The 12524-nt window shown below is 53.4% G+C and overlaps 1 protein-coding gene across 1 annotated transcript in view; it reads left to right on the forward strand.

Annotated features, from left to right (window-relative positions):
- Window positions 1–12524, forward strand: part of LOC119092942 (cadherin-86C-like) — a 49430-nt gene continuing 36906 nt past the window's right edge. Inside the window, 2 exon segments of the mRNA XM_037215844.1 lie at window positions 1–576; window positions 11858–12103. The gene's annotated coding sequence lies outside the window, so the exon portion shown is untranslated.

The following is a 12524-nucleotide window of genomic DNA, read 5'->3' on the forward strand; positions in this document are numbered from 1 at the left end:
CAGCTCCCGCGCGTCGGTGCCGGTGCCAGAGGGTGCTGACGCTCGCCCCAGGCGACGGCGCAGGTCCAGAGGGGACTGGAGGCCTCGGAGCGCCGTCCAAGACGCTGAAGAGTCTGCTGCTGAAGAGTCGGCCAAGCGCACAACGAAAAAGTGCCGCTTGTTTGTAAAACGCGAAGTGTTAATGGCCCACATACGTGCTTTTGTTGTCAATGGTGCCGACCTCGTTCTACACAGTGAGCAGCCTGTCTTTGAAACGCAGCGGGTGAGGTAACGCGGTGAAAGGGGCGCCTTCCTTGGCTAGCTCTGCAGCCTTAAACTTTGAAGCAGATCGACTCCGTGTCAAACAGTGCTTTGGTGGTTGCTCTCACACCGCGGCGATGTGTGTCAGACTGGTGTCGCGATGGCTGGTGCTGTTGACACTGACACCATTGGTGACGGCCAACGTGCCCTACTTCTTCGTGGACTCGAGCATGTCCCTGGTGCTGGTGCCCGAAGACACGCCCGTCGGCACCACCATCTACCGAGTCAAGGCGGCTGACTCGGACTCAGACTACCCCCTGACGTTCAGCGTACCCGGTGAGTCACGCGTTCAGAGACAGGGGCTGCTACAGGGGCGCCCACTCTCCCTGCATGCTAGCGGTTACATCAGCGTGGCTTTCGGAAAGTGGGTTTTTCTCAGGTGTTAAGAGCCGTTAGGTCTCTGTGTCCTGCGTTCAGAACACAGAATACGTGACTTCTTACAAAGTACTGTGTACATACAACATGCAAATGTATATTTCTCCTCCGCGCAATTTGTCCGTGACAAGATCACAGCCAATACCGCATTTCCATGTGTATAAAACATTCATTCATGCCTCATTTGTGTTTCCTATGAGCACAAGCCATGGGCAGAGCTTTTAAACCTCTGAAAGCTTTGGAAATTGCTGATCAAATTCCAGATGACTCGAGTCAAGCTAAAGACAGTTTGTCTCGCTTTAGTTGCTCGAAACCATTATCGCTGTTTTAGCATCGATTTATATAATGCGTTTTGGTAGGAGTTTGGCCGATGTTTTGCCGCATCACCTCAACTTCGCGGAAACCAGTGTTTGTCGCCCCGAAACCAGTGTTTGTTTGTCGTTTAGGCTGGTTTCAGCCCAAATCAGTAGCCCTAACAATAAGTAACCAACCAACATCGCCTGAAGGCACCGGCTCCCGCCGCGGGAGCCGATGTCAGGTAACTGGTGGCTGCTGGTGGCCCAGGCCGTGGGATGGTACGGGCTCGCTGACAAATACGCTATCACACATTTCTGACAGAGAAGTTATCACACGTTACTGACGGAGGAGCTGTCACACAGTACTGGCAAACAGATGATAGCACATTCTGGCAAATAGATGATCGCGCACTGCTGACAAGCAGATGATCACACATTGCAGACAAACAGATGATCGCACACTGCTGACAAACAGATAATCACACATTGCTGACAAACAGATGATCGCACAATGCTTGACCAGCAGACGACCACGCCGTACTGATAATCGGATGACCGCAAAGTACCGGCAAACAGACTATTACACAGTAATGGCAAACAAATTATCGCACATCTCTGACAAACCGGTGACCGGGCATTTCTGAGCAACGGATGACCAAACATTGCTGACAAGCAGGCACTCACACATTTCGGCAAATCAAGATGCTTGAAAACGGATCCCAAAACAGTACATGGACTGCTTAAGGCAAATTATAACATATTTTTGACATGTTCATTTCCGCCATGGCCATGTTTTCATTATAAATAATGGTGCCAGCCACCTTCGTAACATTCTTTATTGTACAGCTGACCGGCAGGCACATACACACGTAGTCGTAACTGAGGACCGGCTCGTCCCAAAGAGTCGCAGGCCGGAGGGGATTGGGGAAGAGGCCCAATCCCAAGACCCAATCCAAAGACCCAAGAAAAGGAAGGATTGTGTGGGGTGAGCTGAACCGGACGAAGAGTGCGGGATAGGATTAGCGTCTTGGACAGAGCGTGGCGATCTGTGCCCCACCAGCGTGGCCCTGAGCTCGGTAGACAATAAGCAAGGTCAGACAAGAATGTGAGGGAAGAGAGTGGCCTAACATTTATCGCGCCTGGTCAAATGCGGCTGTTTATACATCCTGAACGAATTCCTTGTGTGAATGATGGAGCAAATCTGCGGAATACCACAGGCAAAACGAATCAACCTTATCAACAGGTGACTGTTGACACTGCTCGTTGTGATGCTGGACGTCATGGCGTCATGGCGTCATGGCGTCATGGCGAGCGATCGCCCGTGTCGCATTCGGCCGGGTAAATGACCGCTGGTGACCGTGACCGGTGGATGACCGACTCACAGTGCTGGGGCGGTGTGGGTCGCACACCGGGGTCACGACCAGTGGGAACGACCTCGGGCCCGGCCGGAGCTGCAGTCGTGCGCGCGCAGACACGGCGCCGGACGTCCCAGGAGCTCCGGGGCCCGGGAGTATCGTTACTGTACCGATCCACGGCTGTCTTCCGATGCTCGGCCTGGAATTTTGATGGATGAGGCGTGACGTCATAGGCCCGCTGCCATTCCGCGGATATGCTCCTATCCATGGGGGTGCCACCTCCGGCCAAGCTGTGTATTCACTCCATCGGTCCAAAGGTCAAGCACCAGGTAACTCCATGGATATAGGTTTATCGACCTCCATGGTCTAAGGTGTCCATGTAGTTCCATGGAGTCCATGGACCTCCATATGCGCCATGGACTTTGTTTATCGAACACCCCTACACAAAGAGCAAAAGGGTTTGCTGGCCCTGGAGCGAAACCCAGGCTGCTTTGGCGCCTGTAATGCTCAGAAGACGTCTGATGTTTCTCGTGCTCAGACACTTCTAGCCCAGCTCTCGACGCTGTTTTACGATACGAGGTCCCATACATACGAGGTCCCATGACATACGAGGTCCCATGACAGCCAAGCCAGCATAGAGGTCATTCAGGTCCCGGTCTAACTGCGAGTGAGGTCGGGGGAAACGACCTTACCGGGTCACCAGAGATAGCACTAGCTCAGCAAAGATATGAGTGCCTCACCAGAGGTGTCACCAGCTCACCAGAGGTATCACCAGTTCACCGGAGGTATCGCCAGCCCACCAAAAGCGCTAGCTCAACAGATGGCAGAGAGATTGGTGCTGCCAGAGACCGGCTGGCGCTATTGAAACGGAGGCTGTGACTAGAAACTGTTTCTTTATGTCTAACAGTGGACGACTTCCGTGGATGAAACACTTACAGAGCGTCCGGGAAGCGTATATCTGGGATGGCCAACACAAGTCGAAAAGTCGAGCGGCCGAACTGGGAACCTCGCTGTTCACGCCAAGGCTGCGGTCATCTGACATCAACATCTGACAACATCTGACAACATCTGACAACATCTGACATCTGACATCAACATCTGACAACATCTGACATCTGACATCAACAGACACGTTTACCACGGTGCGGGGCGGAATCTTCAAAGTCGCAGGCGATGTCAGTGCTGGCGCTATTATAACTCGCACTTCAGTCTGGCAATTCGTAGTTCCGGAAAGGTTGACCTTTTGATTGATTGTTCTCCTGGGATCAGCGCCCACGTCAAGCAGGACATGTTGCGTGAGCCGTAACTCCGCCATCCGGTCGTGAAATTCCAGGTCAACGGCGGAATTTTGCGGCGAAAACTTGACGTGCCGTTATGTTTGGCACAGTCCACCCCACCCCCCGGCATCACCTGATCTTTACCGTTGGCCATATTGCCAGCGGCCGCAGACCGTCCCAGTCAGGGCTAAATAGCGAGTGCCTAACTGGACTCGAACCCGCCCCGCCACGGGTGTCTGAACCAGGATACAAACGCTCCTAGGGGCCGCGCTACCAGTAGCTATCGCAAAATACGATGTCCGTTAAAAGGACAAACAAGGAATGTGCGAGCGTATGCTTCAAACAGAAGACTGTCTCCATCTCAACGCTTTTTGGTAGGACTTCCTAGTTTGTACGCCTCTTCAAGCATGACCTTTAAGTCCGCTTAGAGCATGTCTCGTGTCTGACCTCTCAGCGACTGCCCATTCCCGTCTCTTCCCCTCCAGGGGACCGACGGCACACACGAAATTGATGCGGGCCCGGGGTGCGCACGCAGCGCCGCGTGGGGTCACCCGACCAATCAGACGACGCGGGCGGATTGCCGCAGGCGGTGTAGGGTTTTCCCTGAGGCGGTCGCGTGCGTCTGGCCGGCCGACAATCACGGCCACCGGTCACGCCCCTCCCCTCCCCACTACCACCCCCCCCCCCCTCCTCTCCTTCCCCCGGAATTGTCGTGCTGCCGGCTGCGGCCCGCAGCACGCCGGCGTGGCGGGGGCCGATCCGATGCGGCGCCGAAGCCAGCTGCATGCCCATAATGAGGCGTGAAAGCCAGCTGGCGCCGTAACGTCCAGCAGCAGCTGGCCAGCGGCTGCAGGCGCTGGCTGAGGCACCTGCGCTAAAGAATGGGAGCCATCGAACTGGAGCCGGGCCATAGTCATGAAATAAAAGCGCATCTGATGGTCAGTACCATGATGAGCTGAACATTTTTAGTTGCGTAGAATGCTCGGGCCTCGTTAATAAGGTCTATGCAACTTTCTCGCATATTCATATTTTAGGGGCATTCGGTGGTGAAGCGCAATTACAGATATGGCATGGAAGCATGTCCTTTTTCCATTGAGCCCTTTCGGGTGCTCCCCGAACAGCATAAATAAATCAAAGTCCTTGGACTGCATGAGCCATTCTTTACTCTCCGTTCCGCGGTATGGGGGCATTGGTGGAATAAGTAGCCGGCAGACGTGTTGTGCTTCCATTACTTCCCATTTGTTCATGCCCATGGTCATTTGTCACCAGGTCCGTTGAAACGTCATGCGAGCTGGGTCATTCGTTCATGGTTTTGTTTTCTCGCCATTCCTAAATGTGGTCTTGGAATGTGGTCTTGGAATGTGGTCTTGGCACTGGCTCGTTGGAAGCAAACGAAAGCCGTCTTAAACTCACTCAGTCACTGAATCAAGATTGCACGAGTCTCACCACATACCTTCACGAAACATGCAGCCGGGGCACGGCAGTCATTCAATATTTCAGCCGACTTCATTAGTTCGGTATTGTCCACCACAGCATTCCACGCTGTGCGCAGTCGACCGTTACGTCAGCAGACATCCACAACACAATACTCTGACATCTACGACAGATCGCCTTCGATTCCCTTGCAACGCGCCCAGTGGCCGCTTCCCACACTGTCCAACGCCCATCCACGGACTAATCCACCCGTTTGGGGCGAGGCGTCCGCGTCGAATCGTTCAACCACCACAATTGTTCCCCGTAGTCCACCGTGCCCCGAGGCGTTAGCGGAAACAAAGTCGATAACGTGCCGACACTCGAAAAGGGCGTCCAGCAGCGTGTTGACACTCGACGGCGGCGGCTAATGAGGACATCGGACGCGGCACGCCACCCTGGGGCTCCGAGAATCCAGAGCCGACGGGCTCGGAGTCCTCATGGGCTCGGAGTCCTCACGGCCTCGGGGCCCTCACGAGCTCGGAGTCCTCAGGGCCTCGGGGTCCTCACGGCCCCGGAGTCCTCACGGCCTCGGATTCCTCACAGCCTCGGGGTCTTCACGGCCACGGGGTCCTCACGGCCTCAGGGTCCTCACGGCCTCGGACGGGCGTCTTTGTCCCGTCCGAGGCCGTGAGGACTTCCGTGGGGACTCAAGACTTGTCCGTTCAGCCTTGGGCTTAAGAATATGGCCTATGACTGCTGTTGTTCATGACCACACAAGGAATATTGCGTTTACGAGGCCTCTGGCGTTGTGTCGCACTTGGGAAGCAGCACAAGCATACGTCACTGAGAATGGAGTTCACGCCTTGTGCTCGCGGTCTGAAAGACTACCTCGGACCGCATCAGTGGTTTGCCCGTCAGGGGCAGACCTAAGTGGTTTGTCGCACTGAATGATCGCATCTGTCATGTTGCGTGTAAGTATATTGCCCATTTATAGTGGAACTTTCATGACCCCACTGGCGGGCGGCGCGGCGGTATTCAATTGGAAGTCCAGTGGTAAGGTCCCCAGCTTTGGGAAGACGTAGCACGCGCCTGGTGACATTGTATGAAGGACATAAAAACTTAAAGTTCCAAGAAACGTCATTCATAGAAAGGCATAGGCGTTTGTCTTCAGGAAATACTTACTGTTCAAGCTGGAAATTGCGTCATATCGTCTGGGGTCGAGCTGCGGGTTCTACCGTTTCGTCGAAGCGCAGCTTCTACCGTTTCGTCGAAGCGCAGCTTCTACCGTTTCGTCGAAGCGCGGCTTCTGCGGTTTCGTCGAAGCGCGGCTTCTGCGATTTCGTCGAAGCGCGGCTTCTGCGGTTTCGTCGAACCGCGGCTTCTGCGGTTTCGTCGAAGCGCGGCTTCTGCGGTTTCGTCGGACCGCAGCTTCTGCGGTTTCGTCGGATCGCGGCTTCGGAGGCTCCAGCGTAACACCAAGCTCAGGCATGCGATCGATAAACTGAAGCCTTAACCCCGCGCACTGCGCATTTCATGAGCGGTATTATGACAACGGGTGGTAACCTGAGTCTGGATGTTGTGACTTAAGTTTGGAAGTTTTATGATCGAGAAGTGAAAACTGTCTGATGGTTTCGCCGGGCGCGCAACGATGTGCTCGGCTGTCAGGCAACTTTCCGCGTCGGTGTTACACCTGGATGACGACGACACCTTGGATGATGATGACGACGACTGGGTGACACCTGGATGACGAAATTCTAGTTGGCAGGCGTCGAGGCACTTCGTGGACAAACCTCATAAATTGATAATCCCAGCCAGGCGCCCAGCGAACTGAAAGTTCGTAGCGCCAGTTGATTTTTTAACGATTGGTCCGAATCTTTTAATTGCCTGAATGTCTGGGAACAGCGCCTGCGATAAGCGGCGCTTGTTGCGTCAGTTCTGACCACGCCATGCGATGGTGAAAGCCGGGTCAGCGTCTTAGTTTTACGGAGAAAGCAATGTGCCGCAATGCTCTGTATGGTCCGACCTGGCCTCTGACGTCACCTGATCTTTGACGCGACCGCTGCCACCGGCCTCAAGCCGTTTCATTCAGGGGCAGGCAGCGAGCGCAAATCGAACCCTAACGCAAATCGAACCCTGTCGGATTCAGGCAGCAGGTAACTCGGAATGCAGGCGCTTCAGCCAGCGGCACTATGAGGACGAGGAGTTTCGCCAGTCCTCGGGTTCTGCCCTTTCTCCGCGTGCCATTGCTGGGTCGCAGGCCACGGCGGCCTGTGATCCAGTGACGTCATCAGTCGGTGCGCCGCGGTATGGATCAGTTGATGGCGGCGCGGCAAGGTCGCGCGTGACGGACTTCGTCAGAGCCGAGTGTCATCGGTGGATTGGCTGGTACACAAGAGGGAGGGGAGGGGTAGGGGAGCGGGGAGGCATCGCCAGTCGGCATCGAAACTCCAGGGAGTGCCGGTGGGAATGTTGGTGGGAATATTGGGTCGTTGGGAAGATAGGTATAGATCGAGGTAAACAAACGTAATGTACGTGCTAAACGTAAACAATAAAAAGCGAATCCATGAACAATTTTCCACTTCCGAAAGCATGCGATGTCCCACTGATGTTATCTGATGTTCACATTATGCATTGCAGAAAGCGACATTACAGAGGGTATGGGCTTGTAGATAGTTTTCGGACAGTTTGAGCCTCGCGCTGCGGGGAAACAGGGGTAAGGGCTAACAAAGTCATTGGTTTTCGAGAGCCTGTAAAAAAGATACGTATAAAGTTCAGAAAAATGCGGACACTAGGCTTCATTTTTTAACACCTATGCTGTGCCACGAAAAAATTGTACCTTCTCGTGGTTCTCAGTGTTAAGCATTGGCTCATGCTCTCATGCATGTGAAGTGAGGCCCTTCATTTCTTATTTAACAATGTGGATGACTCCTGATGAAAAGTTAGGTATTGGCGTACACTTAAGATTGGAGAGTGCAGCGGATCGTTACCAGTGATTGGATGCATCCAAGCAAGCTGAACGTGTGACCTTCTTCAGTTTATGTTAAAAATAACCACCGAGCCCCACTCCTCCCCTGCCCCCGCCCTCACCATCACCGACAGGCCATGAACACCCCGGCTGTGCTGCTGCCCGGGGGCCATGGTACAGCCGGCATTTGATCCCGAGCCCGACGTGGGAGCCGCGGCCCCAGCCCGTAGCACATCACGGCCGTACAGCATGAAGCACATGCGGACACGCCCACGGTCACCAGACGAGACGAGGACCACAGGACCGTAGGACCACAGGACCACAGGACCACAGGACCACAGGACCACAGGACCACAGGACCACAGGACCACAGGACCACAGGACCGTAGGACCACAGGACCACAGGACCACAGGACCACAGGACCACAGGACCACAGGACCGACAGGATCCGCGATCATTGGACCGTTGGCCATGCAGTGGTCCCGTGCGGTGGTCCATGATGACGCATGATGATGCCTGATGGCGCATAATGAGGTATGCATGATGCTGCCGGGCACGGGTTTCGTAATGCCCCGTCGCTTGGCGGCTTGTTTGCTTGCTCGGCCGCGCTTGGCGGACGGACAGTATGAAATATGCATACCATGATTTGTTCACTGCACACAGTTTCTGTTAATTGCGGCTTCTTTGTGATTCTGGCACGAATGTTATTCTGTGAATGAGTGTTGACTTAACTGAGGGCGTCATTATTTTTGACGCTAGCAGAGGGGATCATTCCGAATTTACCAGTCGCTGCACGCAACGCTGACGATCATCTGATCTAGGAAGGGGAGGGAATGGGGCGGGAGGCACGCAGGCTTTTAGCGCGTGACTAGTGAAATATTTATAGATGATGGCTAATTGATTAATGTGTAGATTATTAATTAGAAATGGTAATCATATCTTCAGAGCATTGCAGTTGTGATACGCAAAGTTTAACCTGCTACATCATCAGCTGATAAAAAAGAATGCTCAAATTTAAAACTGTTTTAAAAATACTTGAATGTGAAACGTTTGTCAGTGTTGCAGCCTATCCAGTATTTGCCTAACATACAGCCAATCGGAATAGAACAAAGAAAACTGGGAACAAATGTTGGATGTTAAAATAAGTGGCAGTAGATTACAGAAAAGGTGATGAGTAGTGAGGCAGGAAATGGTATCCAGCACAATATGTGCTGAGCATATTCATTTACGTTGTCACTAGCGGACTGATAATAAAGGCTAATGAAATATAAGGTACGAACATTAAAGTTCCTGATGCTTTCCGCTACTACTGGCACGTTTTTGGTCTTTACCTCTCGTATTCCCATGACAATCCTGACCACAGCTGGAAAATGTCTTCACAAAACTATTGGTAGATGCCGATGCAATTTGAATGAATGCAAATAATTTAACGCACAGTGTAAACCCTCCCGTGTCTTCAACCGTCACGAAGTGCCGCATCACGAGCCATTTCACAAAGCCACAAGGCAGATTACGTGGTGCTTTTGTGATGAGTTCCGGTAAGAAGGTTATTTAAGTACCTCACTGGTAAGTAGGCGAGACCTTGCTTGTGGCATGACGTCGCGTCACATGCCGCATGCACAATTGGCATGTTCCGCGGCGGCGCTATACCGGCTTAGTCCACACGCTCCAAAGCGTCGACCTTCACGCGACCGTCAAACGTGATCTGTCACGTTTTCTCAACTGCATTATTTCTGGAAAATCCCACCTATGTGGGTGGTCCGGATAATGCCGCTTGGACAACGGATTGGCTCAGACATTGAAACTCGGTCAACTTGGGTTGTTTGTATTTTCGACTGTGAAAGTGTCTCCTAGTCGTCAAGGTGCTTGCACATCGGTGCCTTTGCCTTGCAGACCTCGTTAGACACTTTGACTCGGCATTTGGCAATAGCGAACTCACTGTAACACGAACACTGGTCCTGCTAGAGCACTCGGGTCTCGCTAGCCACGCAGCGTGCCTCAAGGTAGTCTGTTGGTTCCTGTCCGTTTCGCCGGGCCACACAGGCATCAGCTCCATCAGTCGTCGGCCGACTAGGGGACGCCTACCCCTCGGTCGCCGGGCCCGTATTGATTAGCATAAACAGGTGGAGGGGACAGCGCCCCGCACACACCCTCGCCGCCCGCCGCGCGCCGGCAGGTACGGCACACGGAAAGGAGAGGACTACGGTAAATAAGGACCTTTTTCGACGTGCAGATCCGGTGAGGTGACGCATGATAATCCAAGCGGAGGCGCATCCGATGCTGTTATGACGTCTTGGGTGTCGCGAGTATGAGTGTCTGGTATTTTATCCTTGAAAATTTGTTTCGTTCCATAGCTCACCATCAATTCATACTGTATGACTCATCATCACCCAAAGTGGGCAACGAGAGGATTGGAAACTGTTAAAATGACCTAGATGCTGCACTCACGTGCCATACGTCCAGGACAGGCTTTACACAAGCCGCTCTTCGGCCACCGGGCCCACCTCGCCACGTGACCGAAGTCGAGGGCCCACAAACAGGGGACCTACGCCACGGCGACCGCCCGTGTTGACGCGTGGGAAAACGCTCGCGCCTTCCAACGACTGTGCGTCAGGATATCGACCGCATCGACGGTTCTGGAAACAGAGTAAGGCAATTCCGCCGCTGTTGTGGGCCGACGGCTGCGCAGGGCTCTGCAGACTCGCCCTAAACTGCGTGTGCGTGGACGCTCCCGGGAAACTGTCCGTGATTGTTGTGTCCGTGTCCGTGATTGTCCGTGATTATTGTGTCCGTGTCCGTGATTGTCCGTGATTATTGTGTCCGTGTCCGTAATTGTCCGTGATTATTGTGTCCGTGTCCGTAATTGTCCGTGATTATTGTGTCCGTGTCCGTAATTGTCCGTGATTATTGTGTCCGTGTCCGTAATTGTCCGTGATTATTGTGTCCGTGTCCGTGATTGTCCGTGAGGTTGTCCGTGATTATGCATCGCGGATGACGCTCGGATACCGCTGTCAGCTGAGCAGAGATGCTGATTGAGAGTGTCCTGAGCCAAGCTGGTCCTATGACCGGTCTGACTTATGAATGGGGAGAACTCATTTCGCAGGGAGTTGGACAATGCATCGTGGAATGTACGAATGCTTCACGCATAACAATTTGTCGAGCCTGAGCAGTGGTTTTGTTAATTTTTTTTCCAACTATACCAAACATATTTTGGAGCTAAGCAACCAGCAGCGTGAAAAGCTGCTTTCCAAGTCACACACCGCACCCCGAGGCTATGTCGCTGGTATATCAGCCACATGCATAGTGGTTTGTGCGGTTTTTCAAGTTATTAATCTCCACTAAATGAATATTTATGGATACGTGAGAGCTAGTCCAACGAGTCTCACTGAGTCTCCGTAATTCATGACAGTATTTCTCTGCAGCAAGCACATGCCGTATGCAAGCGTTACCTTTTCAAATATATCGTAGGCTGCGAGGAGTATGCTATGTACTACAGTAAGTAGGTCATACCTCGTGGACGGTTGATTCCTTCTACGTCAGTTACTCTGCAGTTATCTCATCCGCCTCAAACTGCTCGAACTCGTAGCGTACTTGTCTGGTATCGCGTCGTACCTTGTCTGGAGCTTAATCGAGTGCACTGCATAACTAGACTATGCGACTGTCTAACTACGCAGCGTGTCATACCACAGCGCGATGTCGGCTCGGCAGAATTAGAATATAGTTATAATATGATTATAATTTCGTCCCATCCCAAGGCTTTCTGATCCGAGACGGGGATAGGCTGCCCGTTTGCCTGCGGCACAGAAACACCCCGCGGGCATTCTTTCATCCGACAGCCTTTCTTGTGACACCGCCACTCCCCTTCTCCTCGGCAGACACGGTGGGCCGGACGCTAGCCGACATCGTCACCTACAACTGCACCAGCTACGACGACTTCTGCGTGGCGGACATCCTGCTGAAGCGCCCGCTGGAGGCGGGGCGCGACCTCGGCCTTCCGTCTGCGCGTGCGCGACACGAGCGGCGAGGTCACCACGGTCACGGCTAAGGTCAAGGCCTCGAGCGGGCGCAGCAGCCTTGACCAGACCTTCCTGGAGCTCATTAAGCCGCTCCGGGTGTCCGAGGTGAGGCGAAGGCGTTACCTTTTGCTCTAATCGCTCCAAGCTTTTTCTGAGGTGATGCAAACTCTTTCACAGGGTGGTGGAAGAAAAAAGCACGTTTCGAGGGTGGATGCTTCCGAAGCCGGCGAATTTGCCGCGGATGTGTGATATGAGGCTTTCCTGGCCATCCCGTTCGCTCGGCCTCAGGCCAGCCCGGTCAGGAGGAAACAGTGCGCGCCCAAAGCGACTCGGACCCACCCCGCCCCGAGTGGTGAATCAAGAGGCAGGCAGGCGTTCTAACCGGCCGATCTAGCTGGACGGACTCAGAATTAACCTACAAACTACGGAAAACACTACCTGGTCGGCATGCGGCTGGATCCCGAGGCTGGTTTTAGTGTTCTATAGGGTTCCGTGTGAATCAGATCCTGGGATCTTTTTGGGTGGG

Source organism: Pollicipes pollicipes, unplaced genomic scaffold (genome assembly GCF_011947565.3).
Source record: "Pollicipes pollicipes isolate AB1234 unplaced genomic scaffold, Ppol_2.1 Scaffold_1600;HRSCAF=1878_pilon_pilon_pilon, whole genome shotgun sequence".
NCBI lineage: Eukaryota > Metazoa > Arthropoda > Thecostraca > Pollicipedomorpha > Pollicipedidae > Pollicipes > Pollicipes pollicipes.